This window comes from Panthera leo, chromosome D2 (assembly GCF_018350215.1).
Source record: "Panthera leo isolate Ple1 chromosome D2, P.leo_Ple1_pat1.1, whole genome shotgun sequence".
NCBI lineage: Eukaryota > Metazoa > Chordata > Mammalia > Carnivora > Felidae > Panthera > Panthera leo.
The window spans coordinates 71,565,440-71,587,276 of NC_056689.1; the positions used below are offsets into that span (position 1 = coordinate 71,565,440).

Consider the following 21,837-nt stretch of genomic DNA (forward strand, 5'->3'; position numbering starts at 1 on the left):
GTCAGTACACTTGGTGCATGTGGGAGAGTTTTGGTCTTGGCCAGGGCCCTGATGCTCTGAGTCTCAGGCACACTTGCCCTTTAGTAAAGAAGCACCTGCAGAGTGTGGTGGGGCGGGCTAAGTGTAAGCGGCTCAGCCCTCCACTGAGGGTGCTGTGCAGCTCACTGACATCTGTTCTTGCTGATGGGCAGGGGAGAACAAAGGCACTAGCCCTCTCTCTCATACCTGGATAGAGCAGTTTGCGCCTGCTGCTGTCTGGGAAGCCCTCACAGAAGAGGAAAGAATCTCCCCTCCTGTGCCCCAGGCTTTCGTCAGATCCCTGCCTTCACCCTGTCTGCGTCCCACCTGTTTGCTTGCCTGGCCACACAGTGCGCCTGTGTTTTATCTCAGGCACGCCAGCTGAGTTTCAAAACTCCACACTTTAGGGATCCAGCACAGTGCCGACTCGTGCTGATCCTGGGGGAGGGTTTGTCCCAGATGGGAGTTGCACGAATGCACAGGATCTTGGAGTTTAGAGTCAGGTGCAGCAAAGATCAAGCATCCAGTTTAGCTGCCCTCAGCAAGCATCTCTGTCCCTATGGTAAAGAAGAGAATAGTGCAGTGGGAGCCTGCTGACTCTCTTGTTTCCCCAGAGGTAGTGCCACCTCTCCCAGTTGAACTCCAGTAAGAGGAACTGTGTCTCCCAGTGCGGCCCAGGGAATCCTCAGATCATGCTGTCTGCTCCTGGGCCTCTCCCCTCCTTCTCCATGGGAATACTGCTGCGCCTGCGGGACTCCACACGTGCAGCCATGGTGCAGTCTTCTAACACTTCAGTCTTTGAGCTCTGCTGGTTGCAAAAACTCACAATAATCATCCCCTCTCATTTTCCCAGTCGGTGCTTTTTGGGAAGTGTTCTTGTGATCCTCTGTGCACTGTGTGTTCTCTCTCTCTCTCTCTCTCTCTCTCTCTTTCCCCTTTCTCTGTGATCTGGACCACTTCCCTTCCACAGCACCCATGACTCTTTTCTCCCCAAAATCACATGTCTATACCTCCTACCTTCCACAATGTGACCTCCTCTCTCCTTCTCCTAGCTGTCTGGTTTGTTCTCTCAGTCTTCAGATCGATTTCTTGGGTGTTCAGAGTGATTTAACGTTTATCTAGCTGTGTTTGAGGGACGAAGCAAGCATAGGGTTCTACAACTACTCTGCCATGGTAATCCCCCCAAATAGTCACTTCTTAAACAGGATACAGGACTCAAAAGATTAACCAAAGAGGGAAATAAGATAAATTGTACTATATTAAGAAATTCCATTCATAATAAAACCTTTAGAAATTGAGGAATGGAAGCCTCTGAATTGAAGTTATTTATAAGTCTAATTATCTAATAAAACCTCTTATCTCAAATTGAGATTTATTATAAATCAGTAACAAAAAGAAACAGTACAAACAAAAAATGGGCAAGATAGTTGAACATCACAAAAGAGGATATTTAAAACACCAATAAACAATGGAAAAGGTGTTTAACCTTTTTGGTCTTGAGGGGAATGCAAATGAAAACCACAAAATGATACCACTAATTATCCACCAGAATGTATAAAATAAAAAATACATATAATTTTAATTGTTAACAATGATATAGAACAAATGGAAATCTTATATACTGCTTTTTGAAAGTCTAAATGGCATAACACTTGGAAAACACTTTGGAAATATCTGTCAAAGCTGAATAAATGCATCCCCAATGAATCAAGGATTCTGTGTGTAGGCCAGTGGCTGGTAAACTATAGTTTACCAAATTTACCAAAGTTTACCAAATACTGCCAAATTTAGCCTGTGGCTTGTTTCTACATAGCCTGTGAACAAGAATGATTTCACCTTTATAAAAGGTTGAAAAAGAGAAGGAGACTGAGGAAGAGGAAGTAAGTAAGTAATGAAGGAATGTAGGAAGGGAAGAAACAAAAGAAAGAAGGGATGAATCTCTGCCAGAGTCTATATGTGCCCACACTGTCTAAAATACTATTTGGTCCTTTACAGAAAATGTTTGCTGACCCCTGGTTTAGGCTCAGTAACCCAATATAAAGCAAATGTTCACTTGCAAGACACTCATAGGAATGTTCACACAGCATAGTTTTAATAGTTCCACCCTGGAACTCATCCAAATGTTCATGAGCAGCTGTATGAATAAAGAAATTGATACGATGCACAATGGAGCATACAGCATGAGAATGATTTACGCGTAACCACATGGGACACTATGGCGGCTCTCACATATATGGTGTGGAGAGAAAGAAGCCAGACACAAAACAAGACACTCTATCTTAGTTTATGTAACATTCAAAAAGAGGCAAAGTTATTTTATGAGAGATCAGGGAAGTGGTTACTTTCGGGGACAGCAGCTAGTGACTTGAAGGAGGCACTAAGGAATTATTTTATTTCTAGAAAATTTTCTTGGATTATAGTTTTAAATATTCTCCATTTTTTTAAGGTTATTTATTTATTTTGAGAGAGGAAGAGAGCACACATGAGCCACATGAGAGAGGAAGAGAGCACACATAGGGGAGGGGCAGAGAGAGAAGGAGGGAGAGAATCCCAAACAGCCTCTGTGCTCTGTTCAGATCCCAACTGTGGGCCTTATCCCAAGACTGTGAGATCATGACCTAAGCCAAAATCAAGAGTTCGCTGCCCAGCTGACTGAGCCATGCAGATGTCCAGTTCTTCATTTCTGACCCTCTTAATTTCTCTCTCACTCACCTTTTCACTTTCTTGGTTGTTTTCTGACTTGCTCTAATGCCTCTTTAAATTGTCAAGAGAGTCTGTTTTCCCTTGGGCATCTTATAATTCAGTGCCTACTTCTGAGTTTGTTTGTTTTTATTCTTTTCCTTAGTTGAGTCAACTCTTATTTCATTTCTTCCTTCTTTATGCCCATGTCAATTCTTCATTGAATTTCTGATTTAAGGTAGTTTTTGCTACTCTTCAAATAAATGCTGGTTTGACTATATTTATTCTGTTTGGAGAGCTGTCATGGTTTCCTGCTTCCTGGTTATATTTTTCAGGGGAATTTTCAGTAGTTAATGTATGTTGGATCTGGTTTTCTGATTTTTGTTTTGTTTTCTGTGTTTTTAATAACTGCATAGATTCATTAATATGATTTATGTGAGTAAAGGTAAGATAAGGTAAGAGTAAGGTAAGAATTGTATGTCCTGAATTTGTGGCTTTTTTTTGTCTTGAAAGAAGTTAACTTTTCCACTTTATTTATCCCTTAACCACCTGGTTGCCAAAAGGCACATCTTTTATTTACTACCCTTTTTCTCCCCAAAGTTATACTCAGGACTCCTACTTCAAATTATCCCTGCTTTTTAAGTACTTTTTTTTTTTTAAAGATTTTTTTCTTTTAAGTAATCTCTACACACAACGTGGGGCTTTAACCTATATCCCTTAGATCAAGAATTGCACATTCTACCAACTGAGCGAGCCAAGTGTCCCTGGGTCCTTTTCTATGTATGGTGCTCATTTACAGTGACACTGTCTTGGTATTTTCATACTTAGGATAGACTTAATCTTTCCAAGGGAGATTTTATATCAACTTTAAACTTGTTTCAAGCTTCCATCTTCTCTCTTCTTTTTTATCTTGGTGAGTACTTTCTCACCACAAAATCTTGCAATGGGGTGGGAGCATATGAGATTGCTTCCATGGATTTTTTTTTCTATTGTCAGATTATGATGAAGGTGTAGTTTTTGGATTTTTTTTTCTCTGCTTGTACTTTTTTTTTTTTCTGAAGGATGTATTAGGAGATGTAGACCTAGGCAGCCTTCATTGTTTTCAGTTACCAAAAGTTCTACATTGTTTCTTCAAGGTGCATAAAATGGAATTTTATACACAGAATTTTCTAATGGTTTTGCAATTTTATAGAAATGCATTTTTTTGGTGCTATGTTGCCCCTGTACTATGTGACCTTGGTGACTTCTTTTGTTCATTCTGGTACTCTTCATATAGATTCTTTAGGATTTTCTTTGAGTTGCTTTTTAATAAACACAGTATTCTTTTTTTCCTTTCCAAATCATGCATATTATTTTTGTTTTTTCCTTATTGCACTGTCTAGGCCCTACAGTGCAACATGGGATTGAATTAGTGAGAGTGGACAGTTGTCTCAATTGCAGTGTACTTAGCCTTTAAGTATAATGTTAGCTATTGACATTTTATAAATGTCTTTACCAGATTGAGAAGCTTCCCTTCTATTCTAGTTAGTTGAGGTTTTCTTTCTTTCTTTCTTTCTTTCTTTCTTTCTTTCTTTCTTTCTTTCTTTCTCTCTCTCTCTCTCTCTCTCTCTCTCTCTCTCTTTCTTTCTCTCTTTCTTTCTTTCAATCATGAACTGATGTGGGGGCGCCTGGGTGGTTCAGTCGGTTGAGCGTCCGACTTCAGTTCAGGTCATGACCTCATGGTCTGTGAGTTCGAGCCCTGCATTGGGCTCTGTGCTGACGCTCAGAGCCTGGAGCCTGCTTCAGATTCTGTGTGTGTCTCTTTCTCTTCCCCCTTCCCTGCTCATGCTCTCTCTCTCTCTCTCTCTCTCTCCCTCTCTCCCTCTCTCTCTCTCTCTCTCTCAAAAATAAATAAACATTAACAAAATTAAAAAAAAATAAATCATGAAGTGATGTGTAATTCTTCCAAAGGCATACATCTGTGAGATGATCATATAATTATTTTTTGTATTAGTTGTTAATATCATTGATCATACTGATTGAGTTTCAAATGCCAAGCCAATCTTGCATTTTTGGGATAAATTCCACTTACGGTGTGTTACCTTTTACTATATTGCTGGGTTCAATTTGTTTTAATTTTGTTAAGCATTTTTTCATTAATATTGATGACAATATTTTCCTGCAGTTTTCGTAGTGTCTGGTTTGGTATCAGTCTCGAGAGTTGAGAAATACTTTTTCCTCTTCTGTTTTCTGGAAGAGTTTATGTAGAACTGACTGACATTATTTCTTAAATATTTGGTGGACATCTTGGCCTGGAGTTTTCTTTGGGAGAGGAATTTTAACTACAAATTCTTTTCTTTTTTAGTAGGTATGAGGCTTTTCAGGTTCAGTAACTTTTCTTGAGTGCGTTTAGTAGTCTGTCTTTCAAGGAATTTATTCATTTCATTTAAGATGTTATTGACAGAAAGATGTTCATAATAATTGTTATTATCCTTTTACTCTAGAGGATCTTTAATGATAGCCTCTTTAATTCTAAATATTGATAATTTGTGTTTTCTCTCTTGATCAGTCTGTCTTGAGGTTTGTCAGTTTTCATTGATCCTACAAATAGCTTTTTGTTATTTTGATTTTTCTCTGTTGTCCATTTAAGAATTCATTAATTTCTGGTCTTCCTTAATTTTTCCTTCTTTTTGCATACTCATAGTTTATGTTGCTTTTCTTCCAGTTATATAAAGTTGAAGCTTAAATAATTGAGTTGATGTTTTTTCCCTAATATAAGCATTTGATCTTATAAAATTTTCTCTAACTAGTTTTGAGTAGTGTTTTTGTGATACTTTATTTTCATATTTTTACTTTATGTATATATGTTATATTTACAGTGTGTTTCTTATGGACAACACATTGTTAGGCTCTTTATTTTTAGTACAATTTGATAGTTTCTGCTGTTAAATTACTGTGTTTGGATGCTTGAAATTAAATGTTTTTATTTTAAATTTCCATCTGGTTACTTGTTTTTTCTATTCCCATCTGTTCTTAGGTTCTGTTTACCTCTTTTCTGCCTTCCTTTAAATTAATTGAACATATTTTATGCTTTGTTTTATTTATTGGTCTGTTGACTAGATTATCTTCTTTTTATGTTTGCTCTAGGTTTTCTATTAATCTTTAACTTGTCACAGTATTCATTTGAATGATAGTCTACTTCTCAGTAGTGTAAGAGCCTTATCACTTTTAAACATGTTATAAGCTACTGTGACTTTTTCTTTAAGTGTCAAGTCGTTTTTTAAATATGGTTTTAAAATAAAAAAGAAACTTTATCATCAAGCAGAAATGGAGTAACAGTGAGTAGGGTGACCAGCAGTTCTGATATGTATCCAGGACTGAGGGCTTTCCTAAGATATGGGACTTTCAGTACTAATACCAGGACAGTCCTTAGCAAAGTGGGAAGATTGGTTACTCTAAAGATGACTCAATTTAACTGCCCCCACCTGAAACAATTAAGAAATGGGACAAAATGGATGAAGAACACTTATGAAGATTCTGGACAAGCAGCAAAAGCCAGTGATCCCTCAGAGAGAAAACACATCAGGTGAGCCCCACTTATCCTTGGTGAGTGCCTGAAGAAAGTTTGCATGAAGCAGTGCAGTCAGGGGACACAGGTAGAGTTTGGTGGTTACCATGAGTTGGAGAAATGGGGCTGGGAATGTGGGGAGGGAAGGCCACGGTGGCTAGATTTCCTGGGAAGAGAACCAAAGAAGAGAGACCTGCAGAGAGAGAGAGAGAAAGAGAAAGAGAGAGAGGGAGGGAGAACTGTGGAAAACTGCAGAAGGATACTCCCTGAATATCAAGCTAAAAAATAAGTGCGACACTGTAGAAAACTACTTGAGTCTGCAGAAAGAATTACTTGAATGGAACAGTCACCAAATCACACACAGGGCAGGGAATTGCTTGGGCATTAATCACTGGGCATCAGGTAGAGTACTTAGAAGGATTTTGCTTAACTTAATACGGCAAAATTAGCACAAGACTAAATCTTGCTATGGTCCTGTGTAACATAGCCAGGAGGATCAAACTGTTTTCAATTAATTTAGCCAAATTCCAGAACAAAGCTGAAGAATATTTTAGGAATACAAAAAGTTTCCAGCACCCAAAATGTAATACTTAAAATTCACAATGTCAGGCTTCCAATATGCATGTATGCAGAGAATCAGGAGAACCTTGACTCACAATGAGGAAGAAAAATCACTCAATTGAAACCAACATAGAAGTTAAATATATGCTAAGAGTAGACAAGGATATTGAAACAATGATTATAAAGATATTTCATATATTAAAAACTAAAATTTTTAAAGTTTGTTTATTTGAGAGAGAGAGAGAGAGATTGCACATGAGCAGGGGAGGGCCAGAGAGAGAGGAGAGGGAGAATTCCAAGTAGGCCTTGCACAGTCAGTGCAGAGCCTGATGCAGGTCACAAACCCACAAAATGTGAGTTTGTGACCTGTGCCGAAAGCAAAGTCAGATGCTTAATCGAATGAGCCACCCAAGCACCTCTAAAAACTGAAATTTTGCGCATGTTAGAGTCACAGAAAACAAAAACAAAAACGTAGAATTTATAGAGATAAAAAATACTGAGATGAAAAATGAATGCGATTGATACCAGATTAGATGTGTGAAAGTTAAGATTGGTATATGCAAAGACAAGCAAGAGGAAGTACCCAAAATGAAGCACAGAAGGAAGAATAACTGAAATAAAATGAACAGCACATCAATGAGCCCTGGATTAAGAGGCCTAATATTGTTGTCATATTAGGCCCAATAATTGGATCCTCTGAAGGAGGGGAGAGAGAGAGGGCTTAGAAAAATCACAAGAAATAATGGCCATAATTTTTCCAAATTTGATAAAAACTAAATCCAAAGAGGCAAGAATGTCAATAAATGTTAAACACAGAAAATGTGGGTAAATCTATACCAATAACCATAATAATAAAACTGCTTAAACCAGTGATAAAAAGATTAAAGCAGCCCAGAGAAATATGATTCAGTATGAACAGAGGAAAGGAACAAAGTAAGTCTGATATCATATTTTTCATCAGAAGAACAAACAAACAAAAAACAGTGGAGCAAGAGAAGTGGAACGTCTTTAAAATAGCAAAAGAAAAAACTTAGAATTGTTTACTTAATGATAGTATCTTTCAAAAATGAGGGTAAAATAAAAATTATTTCAAAATTACAAAAATCATAAGAATTTATTACCAATGAACTTGGTGTATAAGAAATGTTAAATCAAGTCCTTCAGCCAGAAGGATAACTTCCAGATATAAGTCTGATTTACACAAAGGAATGAGGAACAAAGGACGTGGTAATAATCTGGGTAAAGACTTTTTTTTCTTAAAATTTCCATATCTAAAAAAGGCAATAAAAATTTTAAGGCAAAAATGACAACAGTGTATTAGGAGTTTAATTTTTATGTAGAAGAAAATTATGACTGTAATAGCTTAAAGGTCAACAGAAGAATAATGGACGTATCCTGTTGTAGAATTTTTATATGATATGTGAAGTGGTATATTGCTTGAATATAGACTGTGATAATTTGTAGATGTATATTCGAAACCCTCAAACAACTACTAAAATGACAGAGAATCATAGGCAGTAAGCCAAGAAAGTAGATGAAATAGTCCAAAAGAAAGCAAAACAAGGAAAAAGAGCTATGCATAATAGGTAGGACAAATAGTTAACTAGTGGCAAAATGATAGATTTAACCTCAGTCATTTCAGTAATCACGCTAAATATAAATGATCCAATAGCTTCAATAAAAAGGCTAGGATTTTCGTATTAGCTAAAAAAGCAAGACCCAACTATATGCTATGTTGTTTCACTTTGTATTTAAAATACAAAGACACAGTTATTTTAAAAGTTAAAGAATGGAAATAGAAATAGTATGCTAACACAAATCAAGAGAAAGCTGAGTTGGCTACAATGTCAGAAAAATAGGTTAAAAACATTTTTTTATGTTTTTATTCTGTTTTTGAGAGAGAGGCAGAGCGCAAGCTGGGAAGGGGCAGAGAGAGAGAGAGAGAGAGAGAGAGAGAGAGAGAGAGACAGACAGACAGAATCCGAAGCAGGCTCTAGGCTCTGAGCTGTTAGCCCAGAGCCTGACGTGGGACCTGAACTCTTAGATGGTGAGATCATGACCTGAGCTGAAGTTGGAGACTTAACTGACTGAGCCACCCAGGCACCCTGGATACAAATATATTTTAAAGCAAAAAATAATACCTAGAATAAGGATCACTTCATAAAGATAAAAAGTTGAATTCATCAAGAGGACATAACATTCCTAAACATTTCCACCTAATAACAGACTTTCAGATAGATGAAAGTTCAGCAATGTATGACAAGGCTCTTCTTTTAGTTTTCAGATACTGTAGGTTACCACTTTCTACTTTGACAGAAGCAGCTGCCTCACTCTCAGTTTGTTCTTTTTTCTCTCATTGCATTTTTTTGGGAGAGTGTATTAGGTTTGTATTGCAGCATAACAAATTACCACAAACATAGATAGAGGCTTAAACAATATCCTGTTGTAGCTCACACTTCTATATGTCAGGTGCTGGACATGGCCTGGCTGGCTTCTCTGCTTGAGGTCTCGAAGGCTGAAATCAAGGTGTGGGTCAGGCTGAGTCTTTTTTTGGAAGCCATAGAGAAGAATTTGCTTCCAACCTCATTCAGGTTCTTCTTGAAATTCAGTTCTTCGCAGTTGTATAACTAACGTGCCAGTTCTTTCAGTGGCTAGTAACCACTTCAGCTTCTAATGAATGCTCACATTCTTTCCCACATGTCCCCCTCCCTTTCCCAAACTAGCAATGTAGAGTCTCACAAGCTCAAATGGTATCTCTCACTTTGAATCTCTTCAAGTAGAGGCCAATTCCTTTTAAGGGATCTTCTGATTGGGATTATCCAGGATGATTTTCCTTTCTTGAAGTCACCTGTGCCACGTAACATAACCTAATCAGATTAAATTCATGACTGTTCCATCATATGTACAGGTCTCTACCACACTCAAGAGGGAGCCATTAGTGTGATTAAATATTGGGTTCTGTAACCTAGCTTCACTGATACCTAAGATTATCCAGCATACCATACAGTTTATCCATTTAAAGAGTGTAACTCAGTGGTTTTTTAGTATATTCACAGAGTTACTCAGTCATCACCACAAATCAATTTAAAAGGAATTTTGTCATCTTCAAAAGAAAGCTTATTACTTATTAGCAGTCACTGACTGTTAAACCCCATCTACTCTTGTCAGTTGTAAGCAACCACTACTTTTTATATCTCTTTGAATGTGCCTATTCTGGACAGTTTAAATAAATTGAGCCATACAGTTGTAGTCTTTTGTGACTGGCTTCTTTCCCATTCCATAATGTGAAATGTTTTGAAGGTTTATCCATGTTGCAGCTTGTAGCGGTACTTTATTTCTTTGTATTACCACATAATATTTGGTAAAATTTTGTTTATCTAATTATCACTTGATGGACATTTGTGTGTTTACAATTAGGGGATTTTTGAATAATGCTTCTATGAATGTTAATGTAAAAATTTATGTGTGAACCTATTTTCATTACTTTGGGAATGGAATATCTTTACTAGATTCAACTACTTTGGGTTGAACAGTGACTACAACTAACCTTTTGAGGAACTTCCAGACTGTTTTGAAGCTGCTACATTATTTTACATTCCCACAACAGTGGATGAGGAATTCCATTTACTCCATATCTTTGCCGACACTGGTTATTTCGTGTCATTTTAATTATGATGATCCTGGTGTGTGTGAAGTGGTATCTCATTGCAGTTTTGATATGCAGTTACTTAGTGTGATATGCTCTTGAACATCTTTTCATGTGCCTATTGGCCACTTCTGTTTCTTCTTCTGAGAAATGTGTATAATATTCTCTGCTCATTGTTTAATTGGGCTATTTATCTTTTTATTATTGAACTGTAAGAGTTCTTTATATACCGTGAATACAAGCCCCTTATCAAAGATTGGTTTGCAGATATATTTTCTACTCTGTCAGTTGTCCTTTCATTTCCTTGAGAGTGTCCTTTGTTGTACAAAAATTTTAAATTTTGATCATGTACTCTCTATTTTGTTTCTTTTTTTTGCCTTTGGTGTCATATCTGGGAAACCATGCATTATATAAGGTCTCAAAGATTTTCTTCTAAGAATTTAATAGTTTTAGTTATTACATTTAGGTTTTTGACCCACTTTGAGTTAATTTTTGTGTGTGGTATGAGATAGGAGATAGGGATCCAACTTAATTCTTTAGCATGTGTCTATCCAGCGGTCCCAGCACCAATTGTTGAAAGATTTTTTTTCATTGAATTTATTTTTTATTTTGCATATTTTATTTTCCATCTTTTAAAATTGTGTTTGTCATTTTTATATTTTCCATTTCTCTCCTTTTTTATGTTCATGTTTTCCTCTATATTCTTGAGCACGTAAAGCATACTCTTAATAGCTTTTCTAAAAATCATTCTCTGCTCATTCTATGGTGTGCGATGTTTTCTTGTTTGTTTGTTGTATTAATTTTTTTTTCTGACTATGGAACAGATGTCTCAGCTTGGTAATTTTTCGTGGTATTCTAGACACTGAATTTTTACAGTTTTATTATTTGATTTTGTTGTATTTCTTTTAGTGTGTTATACTTTATTCTGGCGTGCAATTATGTTATTTAAGATCTGTACGATCAGTTCAAAAATTGTCTTTAAGGTATTTGTAACGTCCTGTATATAGCAACCCCAAATTCAGTGTTAATTTATTTCCACTACTAAGTGCCTTTCTGTGGTCTCTGTAGAGTGCTCTTTGTATCATAAGGTCTCTCCACTCTAACTGTTTGGAATACAAACTAGTCCAGTCCTACATGAACTACTGGCATTATTTGACTTATTGTTTTCTGGTTATTCTTTCTCTAGCTTCATGGAATTTCATACTCTGTGTTCTGTCATTATTCAGGCAAAAATTTAAGAAACCCCTCAGTAGATTGATGTGTGTATCTCTCTTTTCTCTCATATTTTGTCACCCAAATTCTTACATGGCCTCCCCAAAGTTTGACCTCTGTTTTCTCCACCAAATGAGCTCTCTGGGCTTTGTTTGTGTTTGCTTCCCTGGGCTCCATCCTTAAAACTGCCTCCAGGTAGCAAGCCAGGGGAGTCATAGACTCATAGGCTCAGATGCCATTCCTGAGCTGCCTGTTATTTGAAAGTAGTTGTTTCATATATTGTTTCATTTTCTTGTTGTTTACAACTGGAGGTCAATTCCTAGAATGGTTAATGCTTGATGGGCAGAAGTGGAAGTCTTCTATCTGTTTTTATTTACAGTAATGAATCTCTGATAAACAACATATAGGTCTTGCTTGCTCTTTTGTTTTTTTAAAAATGTAGACTGAAGATCTCTGCCTTTTATCAGAGTATTTAGTCCATTTATATTTAATATAATACTGGTGTAATTGAGTTTAAGTCTTACCGTCATGGTATTTGTTTTTAAAATTTACTTTATTTTTTCTTCTGTTGTTCTTCCCTTTGCCTTTTTTTGGATTAATTGAGTGTTTTTAAAGTCCACTTTTATCACTTTTATTGGATTTTTAGCTATACTTCTTTTGTGTTTTTTTTAGTGACTGCTGTAGTGATTGTAATAGTCATCTTTATCTTATCACAGTCTACCTTGAATCAATATTATACTACTTCATGTATAAGGTAAGAATATTACAATAGTGTAATTCCATTTGCTCTTTTCCTGTCCTTTGTGTAATTATTGCCATATATTTTACTTCTATGTATGTTATTAACCACACAATACATTATTTTTGGCTTTAAACAGATGATTTTCTTATAAAGAAATCATGATAAGAAAAAAATTCTTTTACTTACCCATGTAGTGTTCATTTTCTCTCATCTTTTTTTCCTATAGATCTGACTTGACTTCTGCTATAATATTTCTTTAGCTGGATGAACTTTATTTAACATTTATAAATACTATGTTTCTCAATTGTGGCTATAAAATATGTTGGTTTTCATATGCCTGAAAACGTTTTTATTGTGTAATTGCATGTCTTTATATCTGAAGGATATTTTTATTGGAAATAACATTCTAAGTTGACAGATTTTTTTTTTCAATAATTTGAAAGTATAATTTCCTTTTCTTCTGGCTTCCACTGTTTCTCTTAAGAATTCTTCTATTAGTCTTATTGTTTCCCTTTTGAAAGCAGTATGTTTTTTTCCCTATCTCTGGCTTTTTAAAATAGATTTTTTTCTTAGTTTTTGAATGTCAGTAATTTTAATATGATGTATCTAAGTATCAATTTTATTTTTCATTGTGATTGCAAATTATATGGGTTACTTATTCCTAGCTTGATTTTTTTCCATCGTTTTTGTAAAGTTTTCAGCCATTATCTCTTCAAATATTGCCACCTGTCCCATTGTGTCACTCTGTCTTCTATTTCCAGGAGTTTGCTTTACTTATGTTAGGCTTTTTCACTATGTCCATAATTTTTCTTAATGTGTTCTCTGTATTTTATATTCTTGTGTCTCCTTTGACCTGTGTTTCAATTCACTAATTCTTTGTTTAGATGTTTCCATTTTTCTGTTCAGCTTATGTTTTAATTATTTATTATTATTTAACATAATACCCCAAGCTCACAGTATTAAATAAAATTAAACCATTTTATTCATGGTTTTGCATCTTATTTTCTTGTTGAATTCTGCTACGCAGTTCTTCTGTAAGTCTCTTCTGGTTGTGTATGTGTGTTTGTGCGTGTGTTTGTGTATGTGTGTGTGTTTAATGTGACTACAGTTATCTGACCACCTGATTTGTTTTGGATGTTTTCAAAATGTTTCCCTCACATCGCTAGGAGTCTGAGCTGGCTGGTTGCTCTAGGGGTCATCAGCTATGAATGACTGTCTCTGCTGTCCTGTCATCTTCCAGTTTTGTAGACTGCTTCTGTACGTGGTATTCTTAGAATTCTAAGAAGGAGAGTGCAGAGTTTGTATGTCTCTTGAGGCCTAAGCTTAGAATTTGTATACCATCACTTCTACATTCTGTTGTTTTAAGGAAGTCTTGATGCCAATGCATGATCAAAGGTTGGGAAAATCCCACTTTTTTGATGAGAGCAAGGATAAAGTAATGTTATGAAGTTTGCACATACAGACATGAGAAGAATTTATGTCAGTTATTTTTCATCTCATCTAATTAGTTCTAACTTTTATGTATGTTTGTTTCTTTAAAAATTTTTTTAAACATTTATTTATTTTTGAGAGACAGAGGGAGACAAAGCATGAGAGGTGGGGGGAGATACCGAGGGAGATACAGAATCTGAAGCAGGCTGCAGGCTCTGAGTTGTTTGTTAGCACAGAGCCCGATGCAGGGCTTGAACTCATGAACTGTGAGATCATGACCTGAGCTGAAGTCAGATGCTTAGCCAGCTGAACCACTCAGATGCCCCTGTATGTTTGTTTGTTTGTTTCTTAAAATATGACTCATATGGCATAAAATCCTTCATGTTAAATGGTTTGTAGTATAATCAGTAGGTGTGTATCTATCATCATCATATAGTTCCAGAATAATTTGCCCCAAAACAAAACCCCATACCCTTTAATAGTTTCTTCCTATTCTTCCTTCCCCCAGCACCCAAAAACCACTAATACACTTTATTTCTCTATGAATTTGTCTATTCTGGATACTTAAATGCAGTCATACAATCCTTGGGCGCTTGAGACTGGCTTCTCTGACTTAGCATAATGTTTTTAAGGTTCATTCATATGGTAGCATATATTGTTAGTCCTTTGCTTCTATTTATGGCTGAATAATACTCAGTTATGGATACCACACGTTGTGCATTCATCAGTTGATGGATCTTTGGCTTATTTCCAATCTTCTGCTGTTATGAATAATGCTGATGTGAATATTTTCATATAGGCATGTTTTAATTTTTTTTGGTATATATGTGGGAGTGGAATGTTTAGTCATATGATAAATCTGTATTTAAACTTTTGAGGAACTGCCAGGCTGTTTTCTAGAGATACTGCATCAGATTTTTACATTACCACTAGCAATATTTGTGGGTTCTAATTATTTTACCCTCACCAACACTGGTTTTTGTCCATTATTTTGATTATTACTATCCTAGTGGATATTAAGTGTTAGCTCATTGTGTTTTTTAAGTTTGTTTATTTTTATTTTTTTTTAAATGTTTTATTTATTTTTGAGACAGGGAGAGACAGAGCATGAACAGGGGAGGGTCAGAGAGAGGGAGACACAGAATCTGAAACAGGCTCCAGGCTCTGAGCTGTCAGCACAGAGCCCGACGCGGGGCTCGAACTCACGGACCGCGAAATCACGACCTGAGCCAAAGTCGGCCGCTTAACCGACTGAGCCACCCAGGTGCCCCAAAGTTTGTTTATTTTTTGATAGAGATAGAGATAGAGTGTGAGTGTGGCAAGGGCAGAGAGAGAAGATCCCAAGCAGTCTCGGCACTGTCACTGCAGAACCCAATGCAGGGCTCGAACTCAGAACCATGAGATCATGACCTGAGCTGAAATCAAGAGTCTGAAAACTTGACCAACCAAGCCCCTCATTGTGGGTTTGATTTGCATTTCCCTTATGACTAATGATGCTCTTTTCATTTTCTCATTAGCATTCATTTATCTTCTTTGGAAACTATCTACCCAAATACTTTGCCCATGTTATTTTTTTTTTAATATGAAATTTATTGCCAAATTAGTTTCCCTACAACACCCAGTGCTCTTTCCAACAGGTGCCCTCTTCAATGCCCATCACCCACTTTCCCCTCCCTCCCACCCCCCATCAACCCTCAGTTTATTATCGGTTTTAAGAGTCTCTAATGGTTTGCCTCCTTCCCTCTCTGTAACGTTTTTTCCCCCTTCCCCTCCCCCATGGTCTTCTGTTAAGTTTCTTAGGATCCACATAAGAGTGAAAACATATGGTTTTTGTCTTTCTTTGTATGACTTATTTCACTTAGCATAACATTCTCCACTTCCATCCACATTGCTACAAAAGGCCATGTTTCATTCTTTCTCATTGCCAAGTAGTATTCCATTGTGTATATAAACCACAATTTCTTTATCCATTCATCAGTTGATGGGCATTTAGGCTCTTTCCATATTTGGGCTATTGTTGAAAGCACTGCTGTAAACATTGGGGTACAAGTGCCCCTATGCATCAGCACTCCTGTATCCCTTGGGTAAATTCCTAGCAGTGTTATTGCTGGGTCATAGGGTAGATCTATTTTTAATATTTTAAGGAACCTCCACACTGTTTTCCAGAGTGGCTGCACCAGTTTGCACTCCCACCAACAGTGCAAGAGGGTTTCCATTTCTCCACATCCTCTCCAGGACCTATAGTCTCCTGATTTGTTCATTTTAGCCACTCTGACTGGCATGAGGTGATATCTTAAATAATAGTATTTTTAGAGTTATTTATGTGTTCAGGGTTATTGGAGATATGATCCTTAAATATTTTCTCCTATTCTGTAGAATGTCTCTTCACTTAAAATTTTTTAAAAAAATATTTATTTATTTTTGAAGGAGGGAGAGACAGAGCATGAATGGGGGAAGCATAGAGAGAGAGGGAGATGTAGAACCCGAAGGGGCTCTAGACTCTGAACTGTCAGCACAGAGCCAATTGTGGGGCTCTAACTCATGAACTGTGAGATCATGACCTGAGCTGAAGCTAGAGCTTAACGGACTGAGCCACCCAGGTGCCCCTGTCTCTTCACTTTCTTGATGGTGTTTTTTAAGGGACAAAGGTTTCTTATTTTGGTGGTATCCAATATATCTGCTTTTTTTCTATTGGTTACTCCTGCTTTTGGTCTCATATGTAAAGAACTCTTGTCTAATTCAAAATCATGAAGATTTACACATATTTTCTTATAACATTTTTATCATTTTAGCTCTTACACTCAGATCGTTGATCTGTTTTGAGTTAATTAAAAAAAAATATTTATTTATTTATTTTGAGAGAGAGAGCGAGTGAGCACAAGTGGGGGAGGGACAGAGAGTGAGGGAGAAAGAAAATCCCAAGCAAGCTCTGTACCATCAGCACAGAGCCTGATGCAGTGTTTTATCTCATGTACCGTGAGATCATGAACTGAACTGAAACTGACAATCAGACGCTTAACAGACTGAGCCACCCAGGTGCCCCTAGAGTTAATTTTTGTATATGTTATGAGGTACAAGTCCAAATTTTATCTTTTGCATGTTGTTATCAAGTTATCCCAACATCATTGGTTGAAAAGACTGTTCTTTCTCCATTTAATGGTCTTGTCACCCTTGTTGAAAATCAGTAAATTATAGATGTATGGGATTGTTTGTGGACCTAATTCTATTTTCTTTATTGCTGTGTCTCTCTTTATGCTAATACTACACTGGTTTGATTGCTGTAACTCTGTAGTACGTCTTGAAATTGGGAAGAGTAAGCGGTCCTCTAACTTGGTTCTTTTTTTTTTTCCCCAAGATCATTTTGGCTAGTTGGTATTTGTTGTAACTCCTACACATTTTAGGATCTTCTTGTCTCTTCCAAAAAAAAATGTGTTTGGAATTTGATAGATGCTGCATTTAGTTTGGAAATCAATTGGATGATTTGCTATCTTAATATTAAGCCTAATAATCTGTGAATAGAAGTCTTTCCATTAATTTCTTTCAACAATGTTTTGTAGTTTTCAAAGTACAAGTCCTCTATTTTTGTATTTAAGTATACTCCTAAGTACTTTATTCTTCCTAGTGCTATTGTCAGTAGAATTGTTTTCTTAATTTTATTTTTGGGTTGTTCATTGTAAGTGTATAAAAATACAATGAAGCTGATTTACCTATAATTGATCTTTTATTCTACAATATTGCTGAATTTGTTTATTAGCTCAAATATTTTTTGTGTGGATCCCTCTTAGTTTGCTATATGTAAGATCATGTCACCTGCAAATTGAGTTAGTTGTAAACATTTTCTTAAAATCTAAATGCCTTTTGTTTCTTTTTCTGCCTAATTGCCCTTTCCAGAACCTCCAGGACAATGTTGAATAGAAGTGACAAGAGAGGGCATTTTTGTCTTGTTCCTGATCTTAAAAGGAAAGCTTTCAGTCTTTCACCATTAAATATGATGTTAGCTATGTACGTTTCATATATGTTCTTTACAGTTTGATGCAATTCCTTTCTTTTCCTAGTTTGTTGAGTATTTTCCATGTATTGAGATGATCATGTTGGTTTTTTTCTCCTCTTTCTCCAGTAGTATGGTGTATATTTGATTGTTTCCTAGTTGTTCAAAGAAACGGGTTTATCCCAATCCTGGGATAAGTTCTGTTTGGTCATGATAAATAATCCTTTTTATATGCTAGTGGACTCATTTTGCTACTGTGTCTTAAGGATTTTACACCTATAAACATAAGTGCTGTTGGACTGTCATCTTTTTTGTGATGACTTTGGTCTTTGTATTGGGTTAGTAGTCGTCTCATAGAAACAAGACGTTTTTTCTTTGCTTCTCTATTGTGGAAATATTCTTGAATAATTAATATTGATTATTCTTTAACCATTTGGTAGAATTCACGAGTGAAGCCAGCTGATCGTGAGCTATATTTTGCTGGTACTTTGTTGATTGCTGACTTGTTTGTTTGTTTGTTTGTTTGTTTTTATTGGAGTGTAGTTGACATAAAATGTTGCAGTAGCTTCAGGTGCACAGTATAGTGACTCAACAACTCTGTACGTTATGCTGTGTTTCCCAGGAGTGTAGCTGCCATTGGCTGTCATACAGCACCATTGAATGTATTCTCTATGCTGCACCTTTCATCCTTGTGACTTATTCATTCTGTGACTACAAGCCTGTACCTCACTCATTCTGTTCATTGTTAGAGTTTATGCATATTTTCTACTTCTTCTTAAGTCAGTCTTGTTGTTAGTATCATTCCAAAAAGTTGTCCATTTTATCTAGGTTTTCTAATTGACTGGCATACAGTTGTTTATAATGTTCCCTTATAATTCTTCTTTCCTACCCTTTGTCAGTGGTATATCACCTCTTCCTTCCTGATTTTCTTTTTTTTAAGTTTATTCATTTATTTTAGGAGAGAGAGAGGGAGAGAGAGGGAGAGAGAACATGTATTTAACTGTGAGTGAGTGGAGGAGGAGCAGAGAGAGAGGGTGCGAGAATCCCAAGCAGGCTCCGTGCTGTCAGTACAATGCCACAGCTCGATACCACGAACCATGATCATGACCCGAGCCAAAAGTCGGATGCTCGACTGACTGAGCCACCCAGGCACCCCTTCAAGGTTTTTCTTTTCTTTTTTCTTTTTTGAAAAAGTTTATCATTCTTTTTTTTAAAGTTTATTATTTTTGTGAGCTGGGGGAGGGCCAGAGAGAGGGAGACACAGAATGCAAAGCAGGCTCCAGGCTCTGAGCTGTCAGCACAGAGCCTGTTGAAAGGCTCGAACCCATGAACTGCAAAATCATGACCCATGGTTCAGTTTCGCTCTCTTCCTTGAGGATGCAAGATTGTATCACCTGGCCATGCTGGGTTTTCAAACCCATGCCTCCTTATTCTTGCTTGTCTATTCTATGTATAGTGAAATTCAGTTGCTACCTCAAAATTCTTTCTTTGGATCTTGTTTGAATCTCAGCTTTATTTCTAGCATCTGATAATCCCTTTTGGTTTAAGATAGGATATGTGTTAAAAAATGTTTCAGTAAATTTTAGCCTTGATTTTCTGTGTGTATATCTTTTGAATTTTATTGAGAATGTCAAGCAGATATTTTAAATGTTTTACATCTGTTTTATAGCACATATTTTTCAAAACTATGTACTTTATTTGCATATCAAATGCTGACTTTTCCATAATGTTTTATTTTCATTTTTTTGTGTGTGTTTGCTTATCAATAGATACAGAACCATCTGGGTTTGTTTTAAAATTTAGACAAAACAGTGTGGATAGCTTCTCTTTAGTTTTATTCATGTTCCACAAGCAGGTTGTTATTAGAACCTTTCAAGTAACAATGTATCCTGGAAGAACTGTTAGATGTAAGCTTATATTACTCACTGTTCCAGCACCCTGATGCTAGTGGGAATCAAACATAATCATAGGCTTATTGTGTATCCTTTTCTTGTCTATGTTTGATACAGCCATTGTGCCTGGATTCTGCTTTCCGTAACATGCTTTCTCTTTTGCCATTGCTACTGTGCTAGTATAAGTTGTAACAATGACCATTCCTTCCCCGTCCCCTCTCTTGGAAATTTTGCCAGCAGTTAGGTCTAAATTGAACCAGCTTTCTGGGGGGGGGGGGTGTATTCATTACCTAAAACATTAGATTTTCCTGTATCACACTTTCTACCAGTTGTATGGCATCATGCCACTAATATGCTTCATGATTGCCCCAGAACTGCCTTCTGAAATGCTCATTTTCAAGAAGGGACAGTGACTAGCATTACACCAGGGGTCCCCTTTTAATTTCCAGAGGTATTGTAGTTTACTACTTCCTGGTTTTATTTGTGTCATTGTCACAATACCCAAATTCCTGTCATTGCTGTCAAGTTTCCTTATTATCTTAGTGGTAATCTGAAGGGGTGATGTTAGATGTGATTGCTGAATTTAAACATCTTATTCAGAAGTTAAAGCATTTGTTTTTCTCATGAAAAAATGCAGCCAGGAGATTCATAAAATACTTATAGCAACCCATTTCTCATTTTAACTTTTTTAGGTAATGCTTTGCATGTAGTAGGCACTCAATAAATTTTGTTTTTACCTGAGTGAATTAATTAGTAGTGTCACATAATAAACTTTCTATGAAACAACTTATCTTTTAAAACAAATGTTAAAAAGTTAAAGTTCTTAACATTGTTTCTTATTATAGAAGTAGTAGGAATTTATTATAGAAAATTGATGATGCAGAAAAATCTTATTAAATTAAAATAACCACAATTAATTTTTCCATAGGCATATTTATACATTTTAAAACAAAATTTTGAGCATTCTAAACATAATGTTTTGTGTTTTGATTGCACTTAAATTATCATGAACTTTTTTTCCTAAATTTCCTTGTCATTGTTTCATAATGTAATAGAAAATGTGAAAACTTATCCTTTCCTCAATTTTATAAAGAGGATGATGATTATTTAGCATTTTCCCGTGATGACTTTGTGTTATTTCTATCCTGTGTTATAGTAGAGTTATGCTTCTGAAAATTTCTGTAAGGTATAGGTATTTGGTTTTCACTGTTTTTGCCAGTGCATTTCTTTATCCTTTGAGGTTAACACTTGTTGATAACCTTATGCTAGTCTCTCAGGATTTCCCTCTCACTTTCAAATTTTCTACACACAAGAGGTGGTATTTAATGTCTGGTCTTTTGATTCATACTTCCTGATTGTGTGTTTGTTTCTGGCATTAATTATCTGCGTGACTTTGGGTGGTTGCTTTACCCAGGCTTGCTTATCTTAGAAATGGTCCTCTGCTGTAGTGCTTTCCACATAGAATCGTTGTGAGGATTAAATGATATAATTCATGTAAACCACCTGCTATACTATGTGGCAATGGGGTGGTATTTATATATTTTAAAACAGGTCTAGTATGTGCACTGACCAACTAGAATAGATGCTAGCCACAAACGATTGGTTGACTGAACATTGGCTTCCCTGGTCAAAGTAAGGGAAACCTCAAATTAAGGTTATCTTAGTTGTAATAATGATGAAGATGATTATGAGGGTGGCAGTGATGATGGTGTTTGGGCAAGCAGTTACCAAACCAAGTCATTATGCCCCAAATAAGCACCAAAGGTGTGAGCTTTCACATATGAACTTGATCTCTCATCTGAAATTTTTGGATTCTGTTGTAAAATTAATATCAAAACCTATTAAATTTTATATTATGAAGACATAAAGAGTCAGGCTTTAAATGTGATTCTTTTTAGTTCACAAATAGAATTTTTAGTAAGCCTTGAAGCTTTTCTTATCCAAAGAAGAGAAACATTTGTGTAAATTAATTTAAAAGTGCTATTTTTTGATAATTCTACACGTATTTTTTTCAAGTAAGGACGTATATAGTCTCAAAGTTTTCTGTATTTATTGATCCTTTGTTGTTATGTGTAAATATAATAAGATGCATTTTCAATATTCTTTATCAAAGCTATATTA

General features: G+C 36.0%; 1 protein-coding gene across 5 annotated transcripts in view; it reads left to right on the top strand.

Annotated features, from left to right (window-relative positions):
• ATRNL1 (attractin like 1) overlaps positions 1 to 21,837 on the top strand; it is a 777,769-nt gene that overhangs the window by 187,958 nt on the left and 567,974 nt on the right. The gene's annotated exons all lie outside the window — the stretch shown is intronic.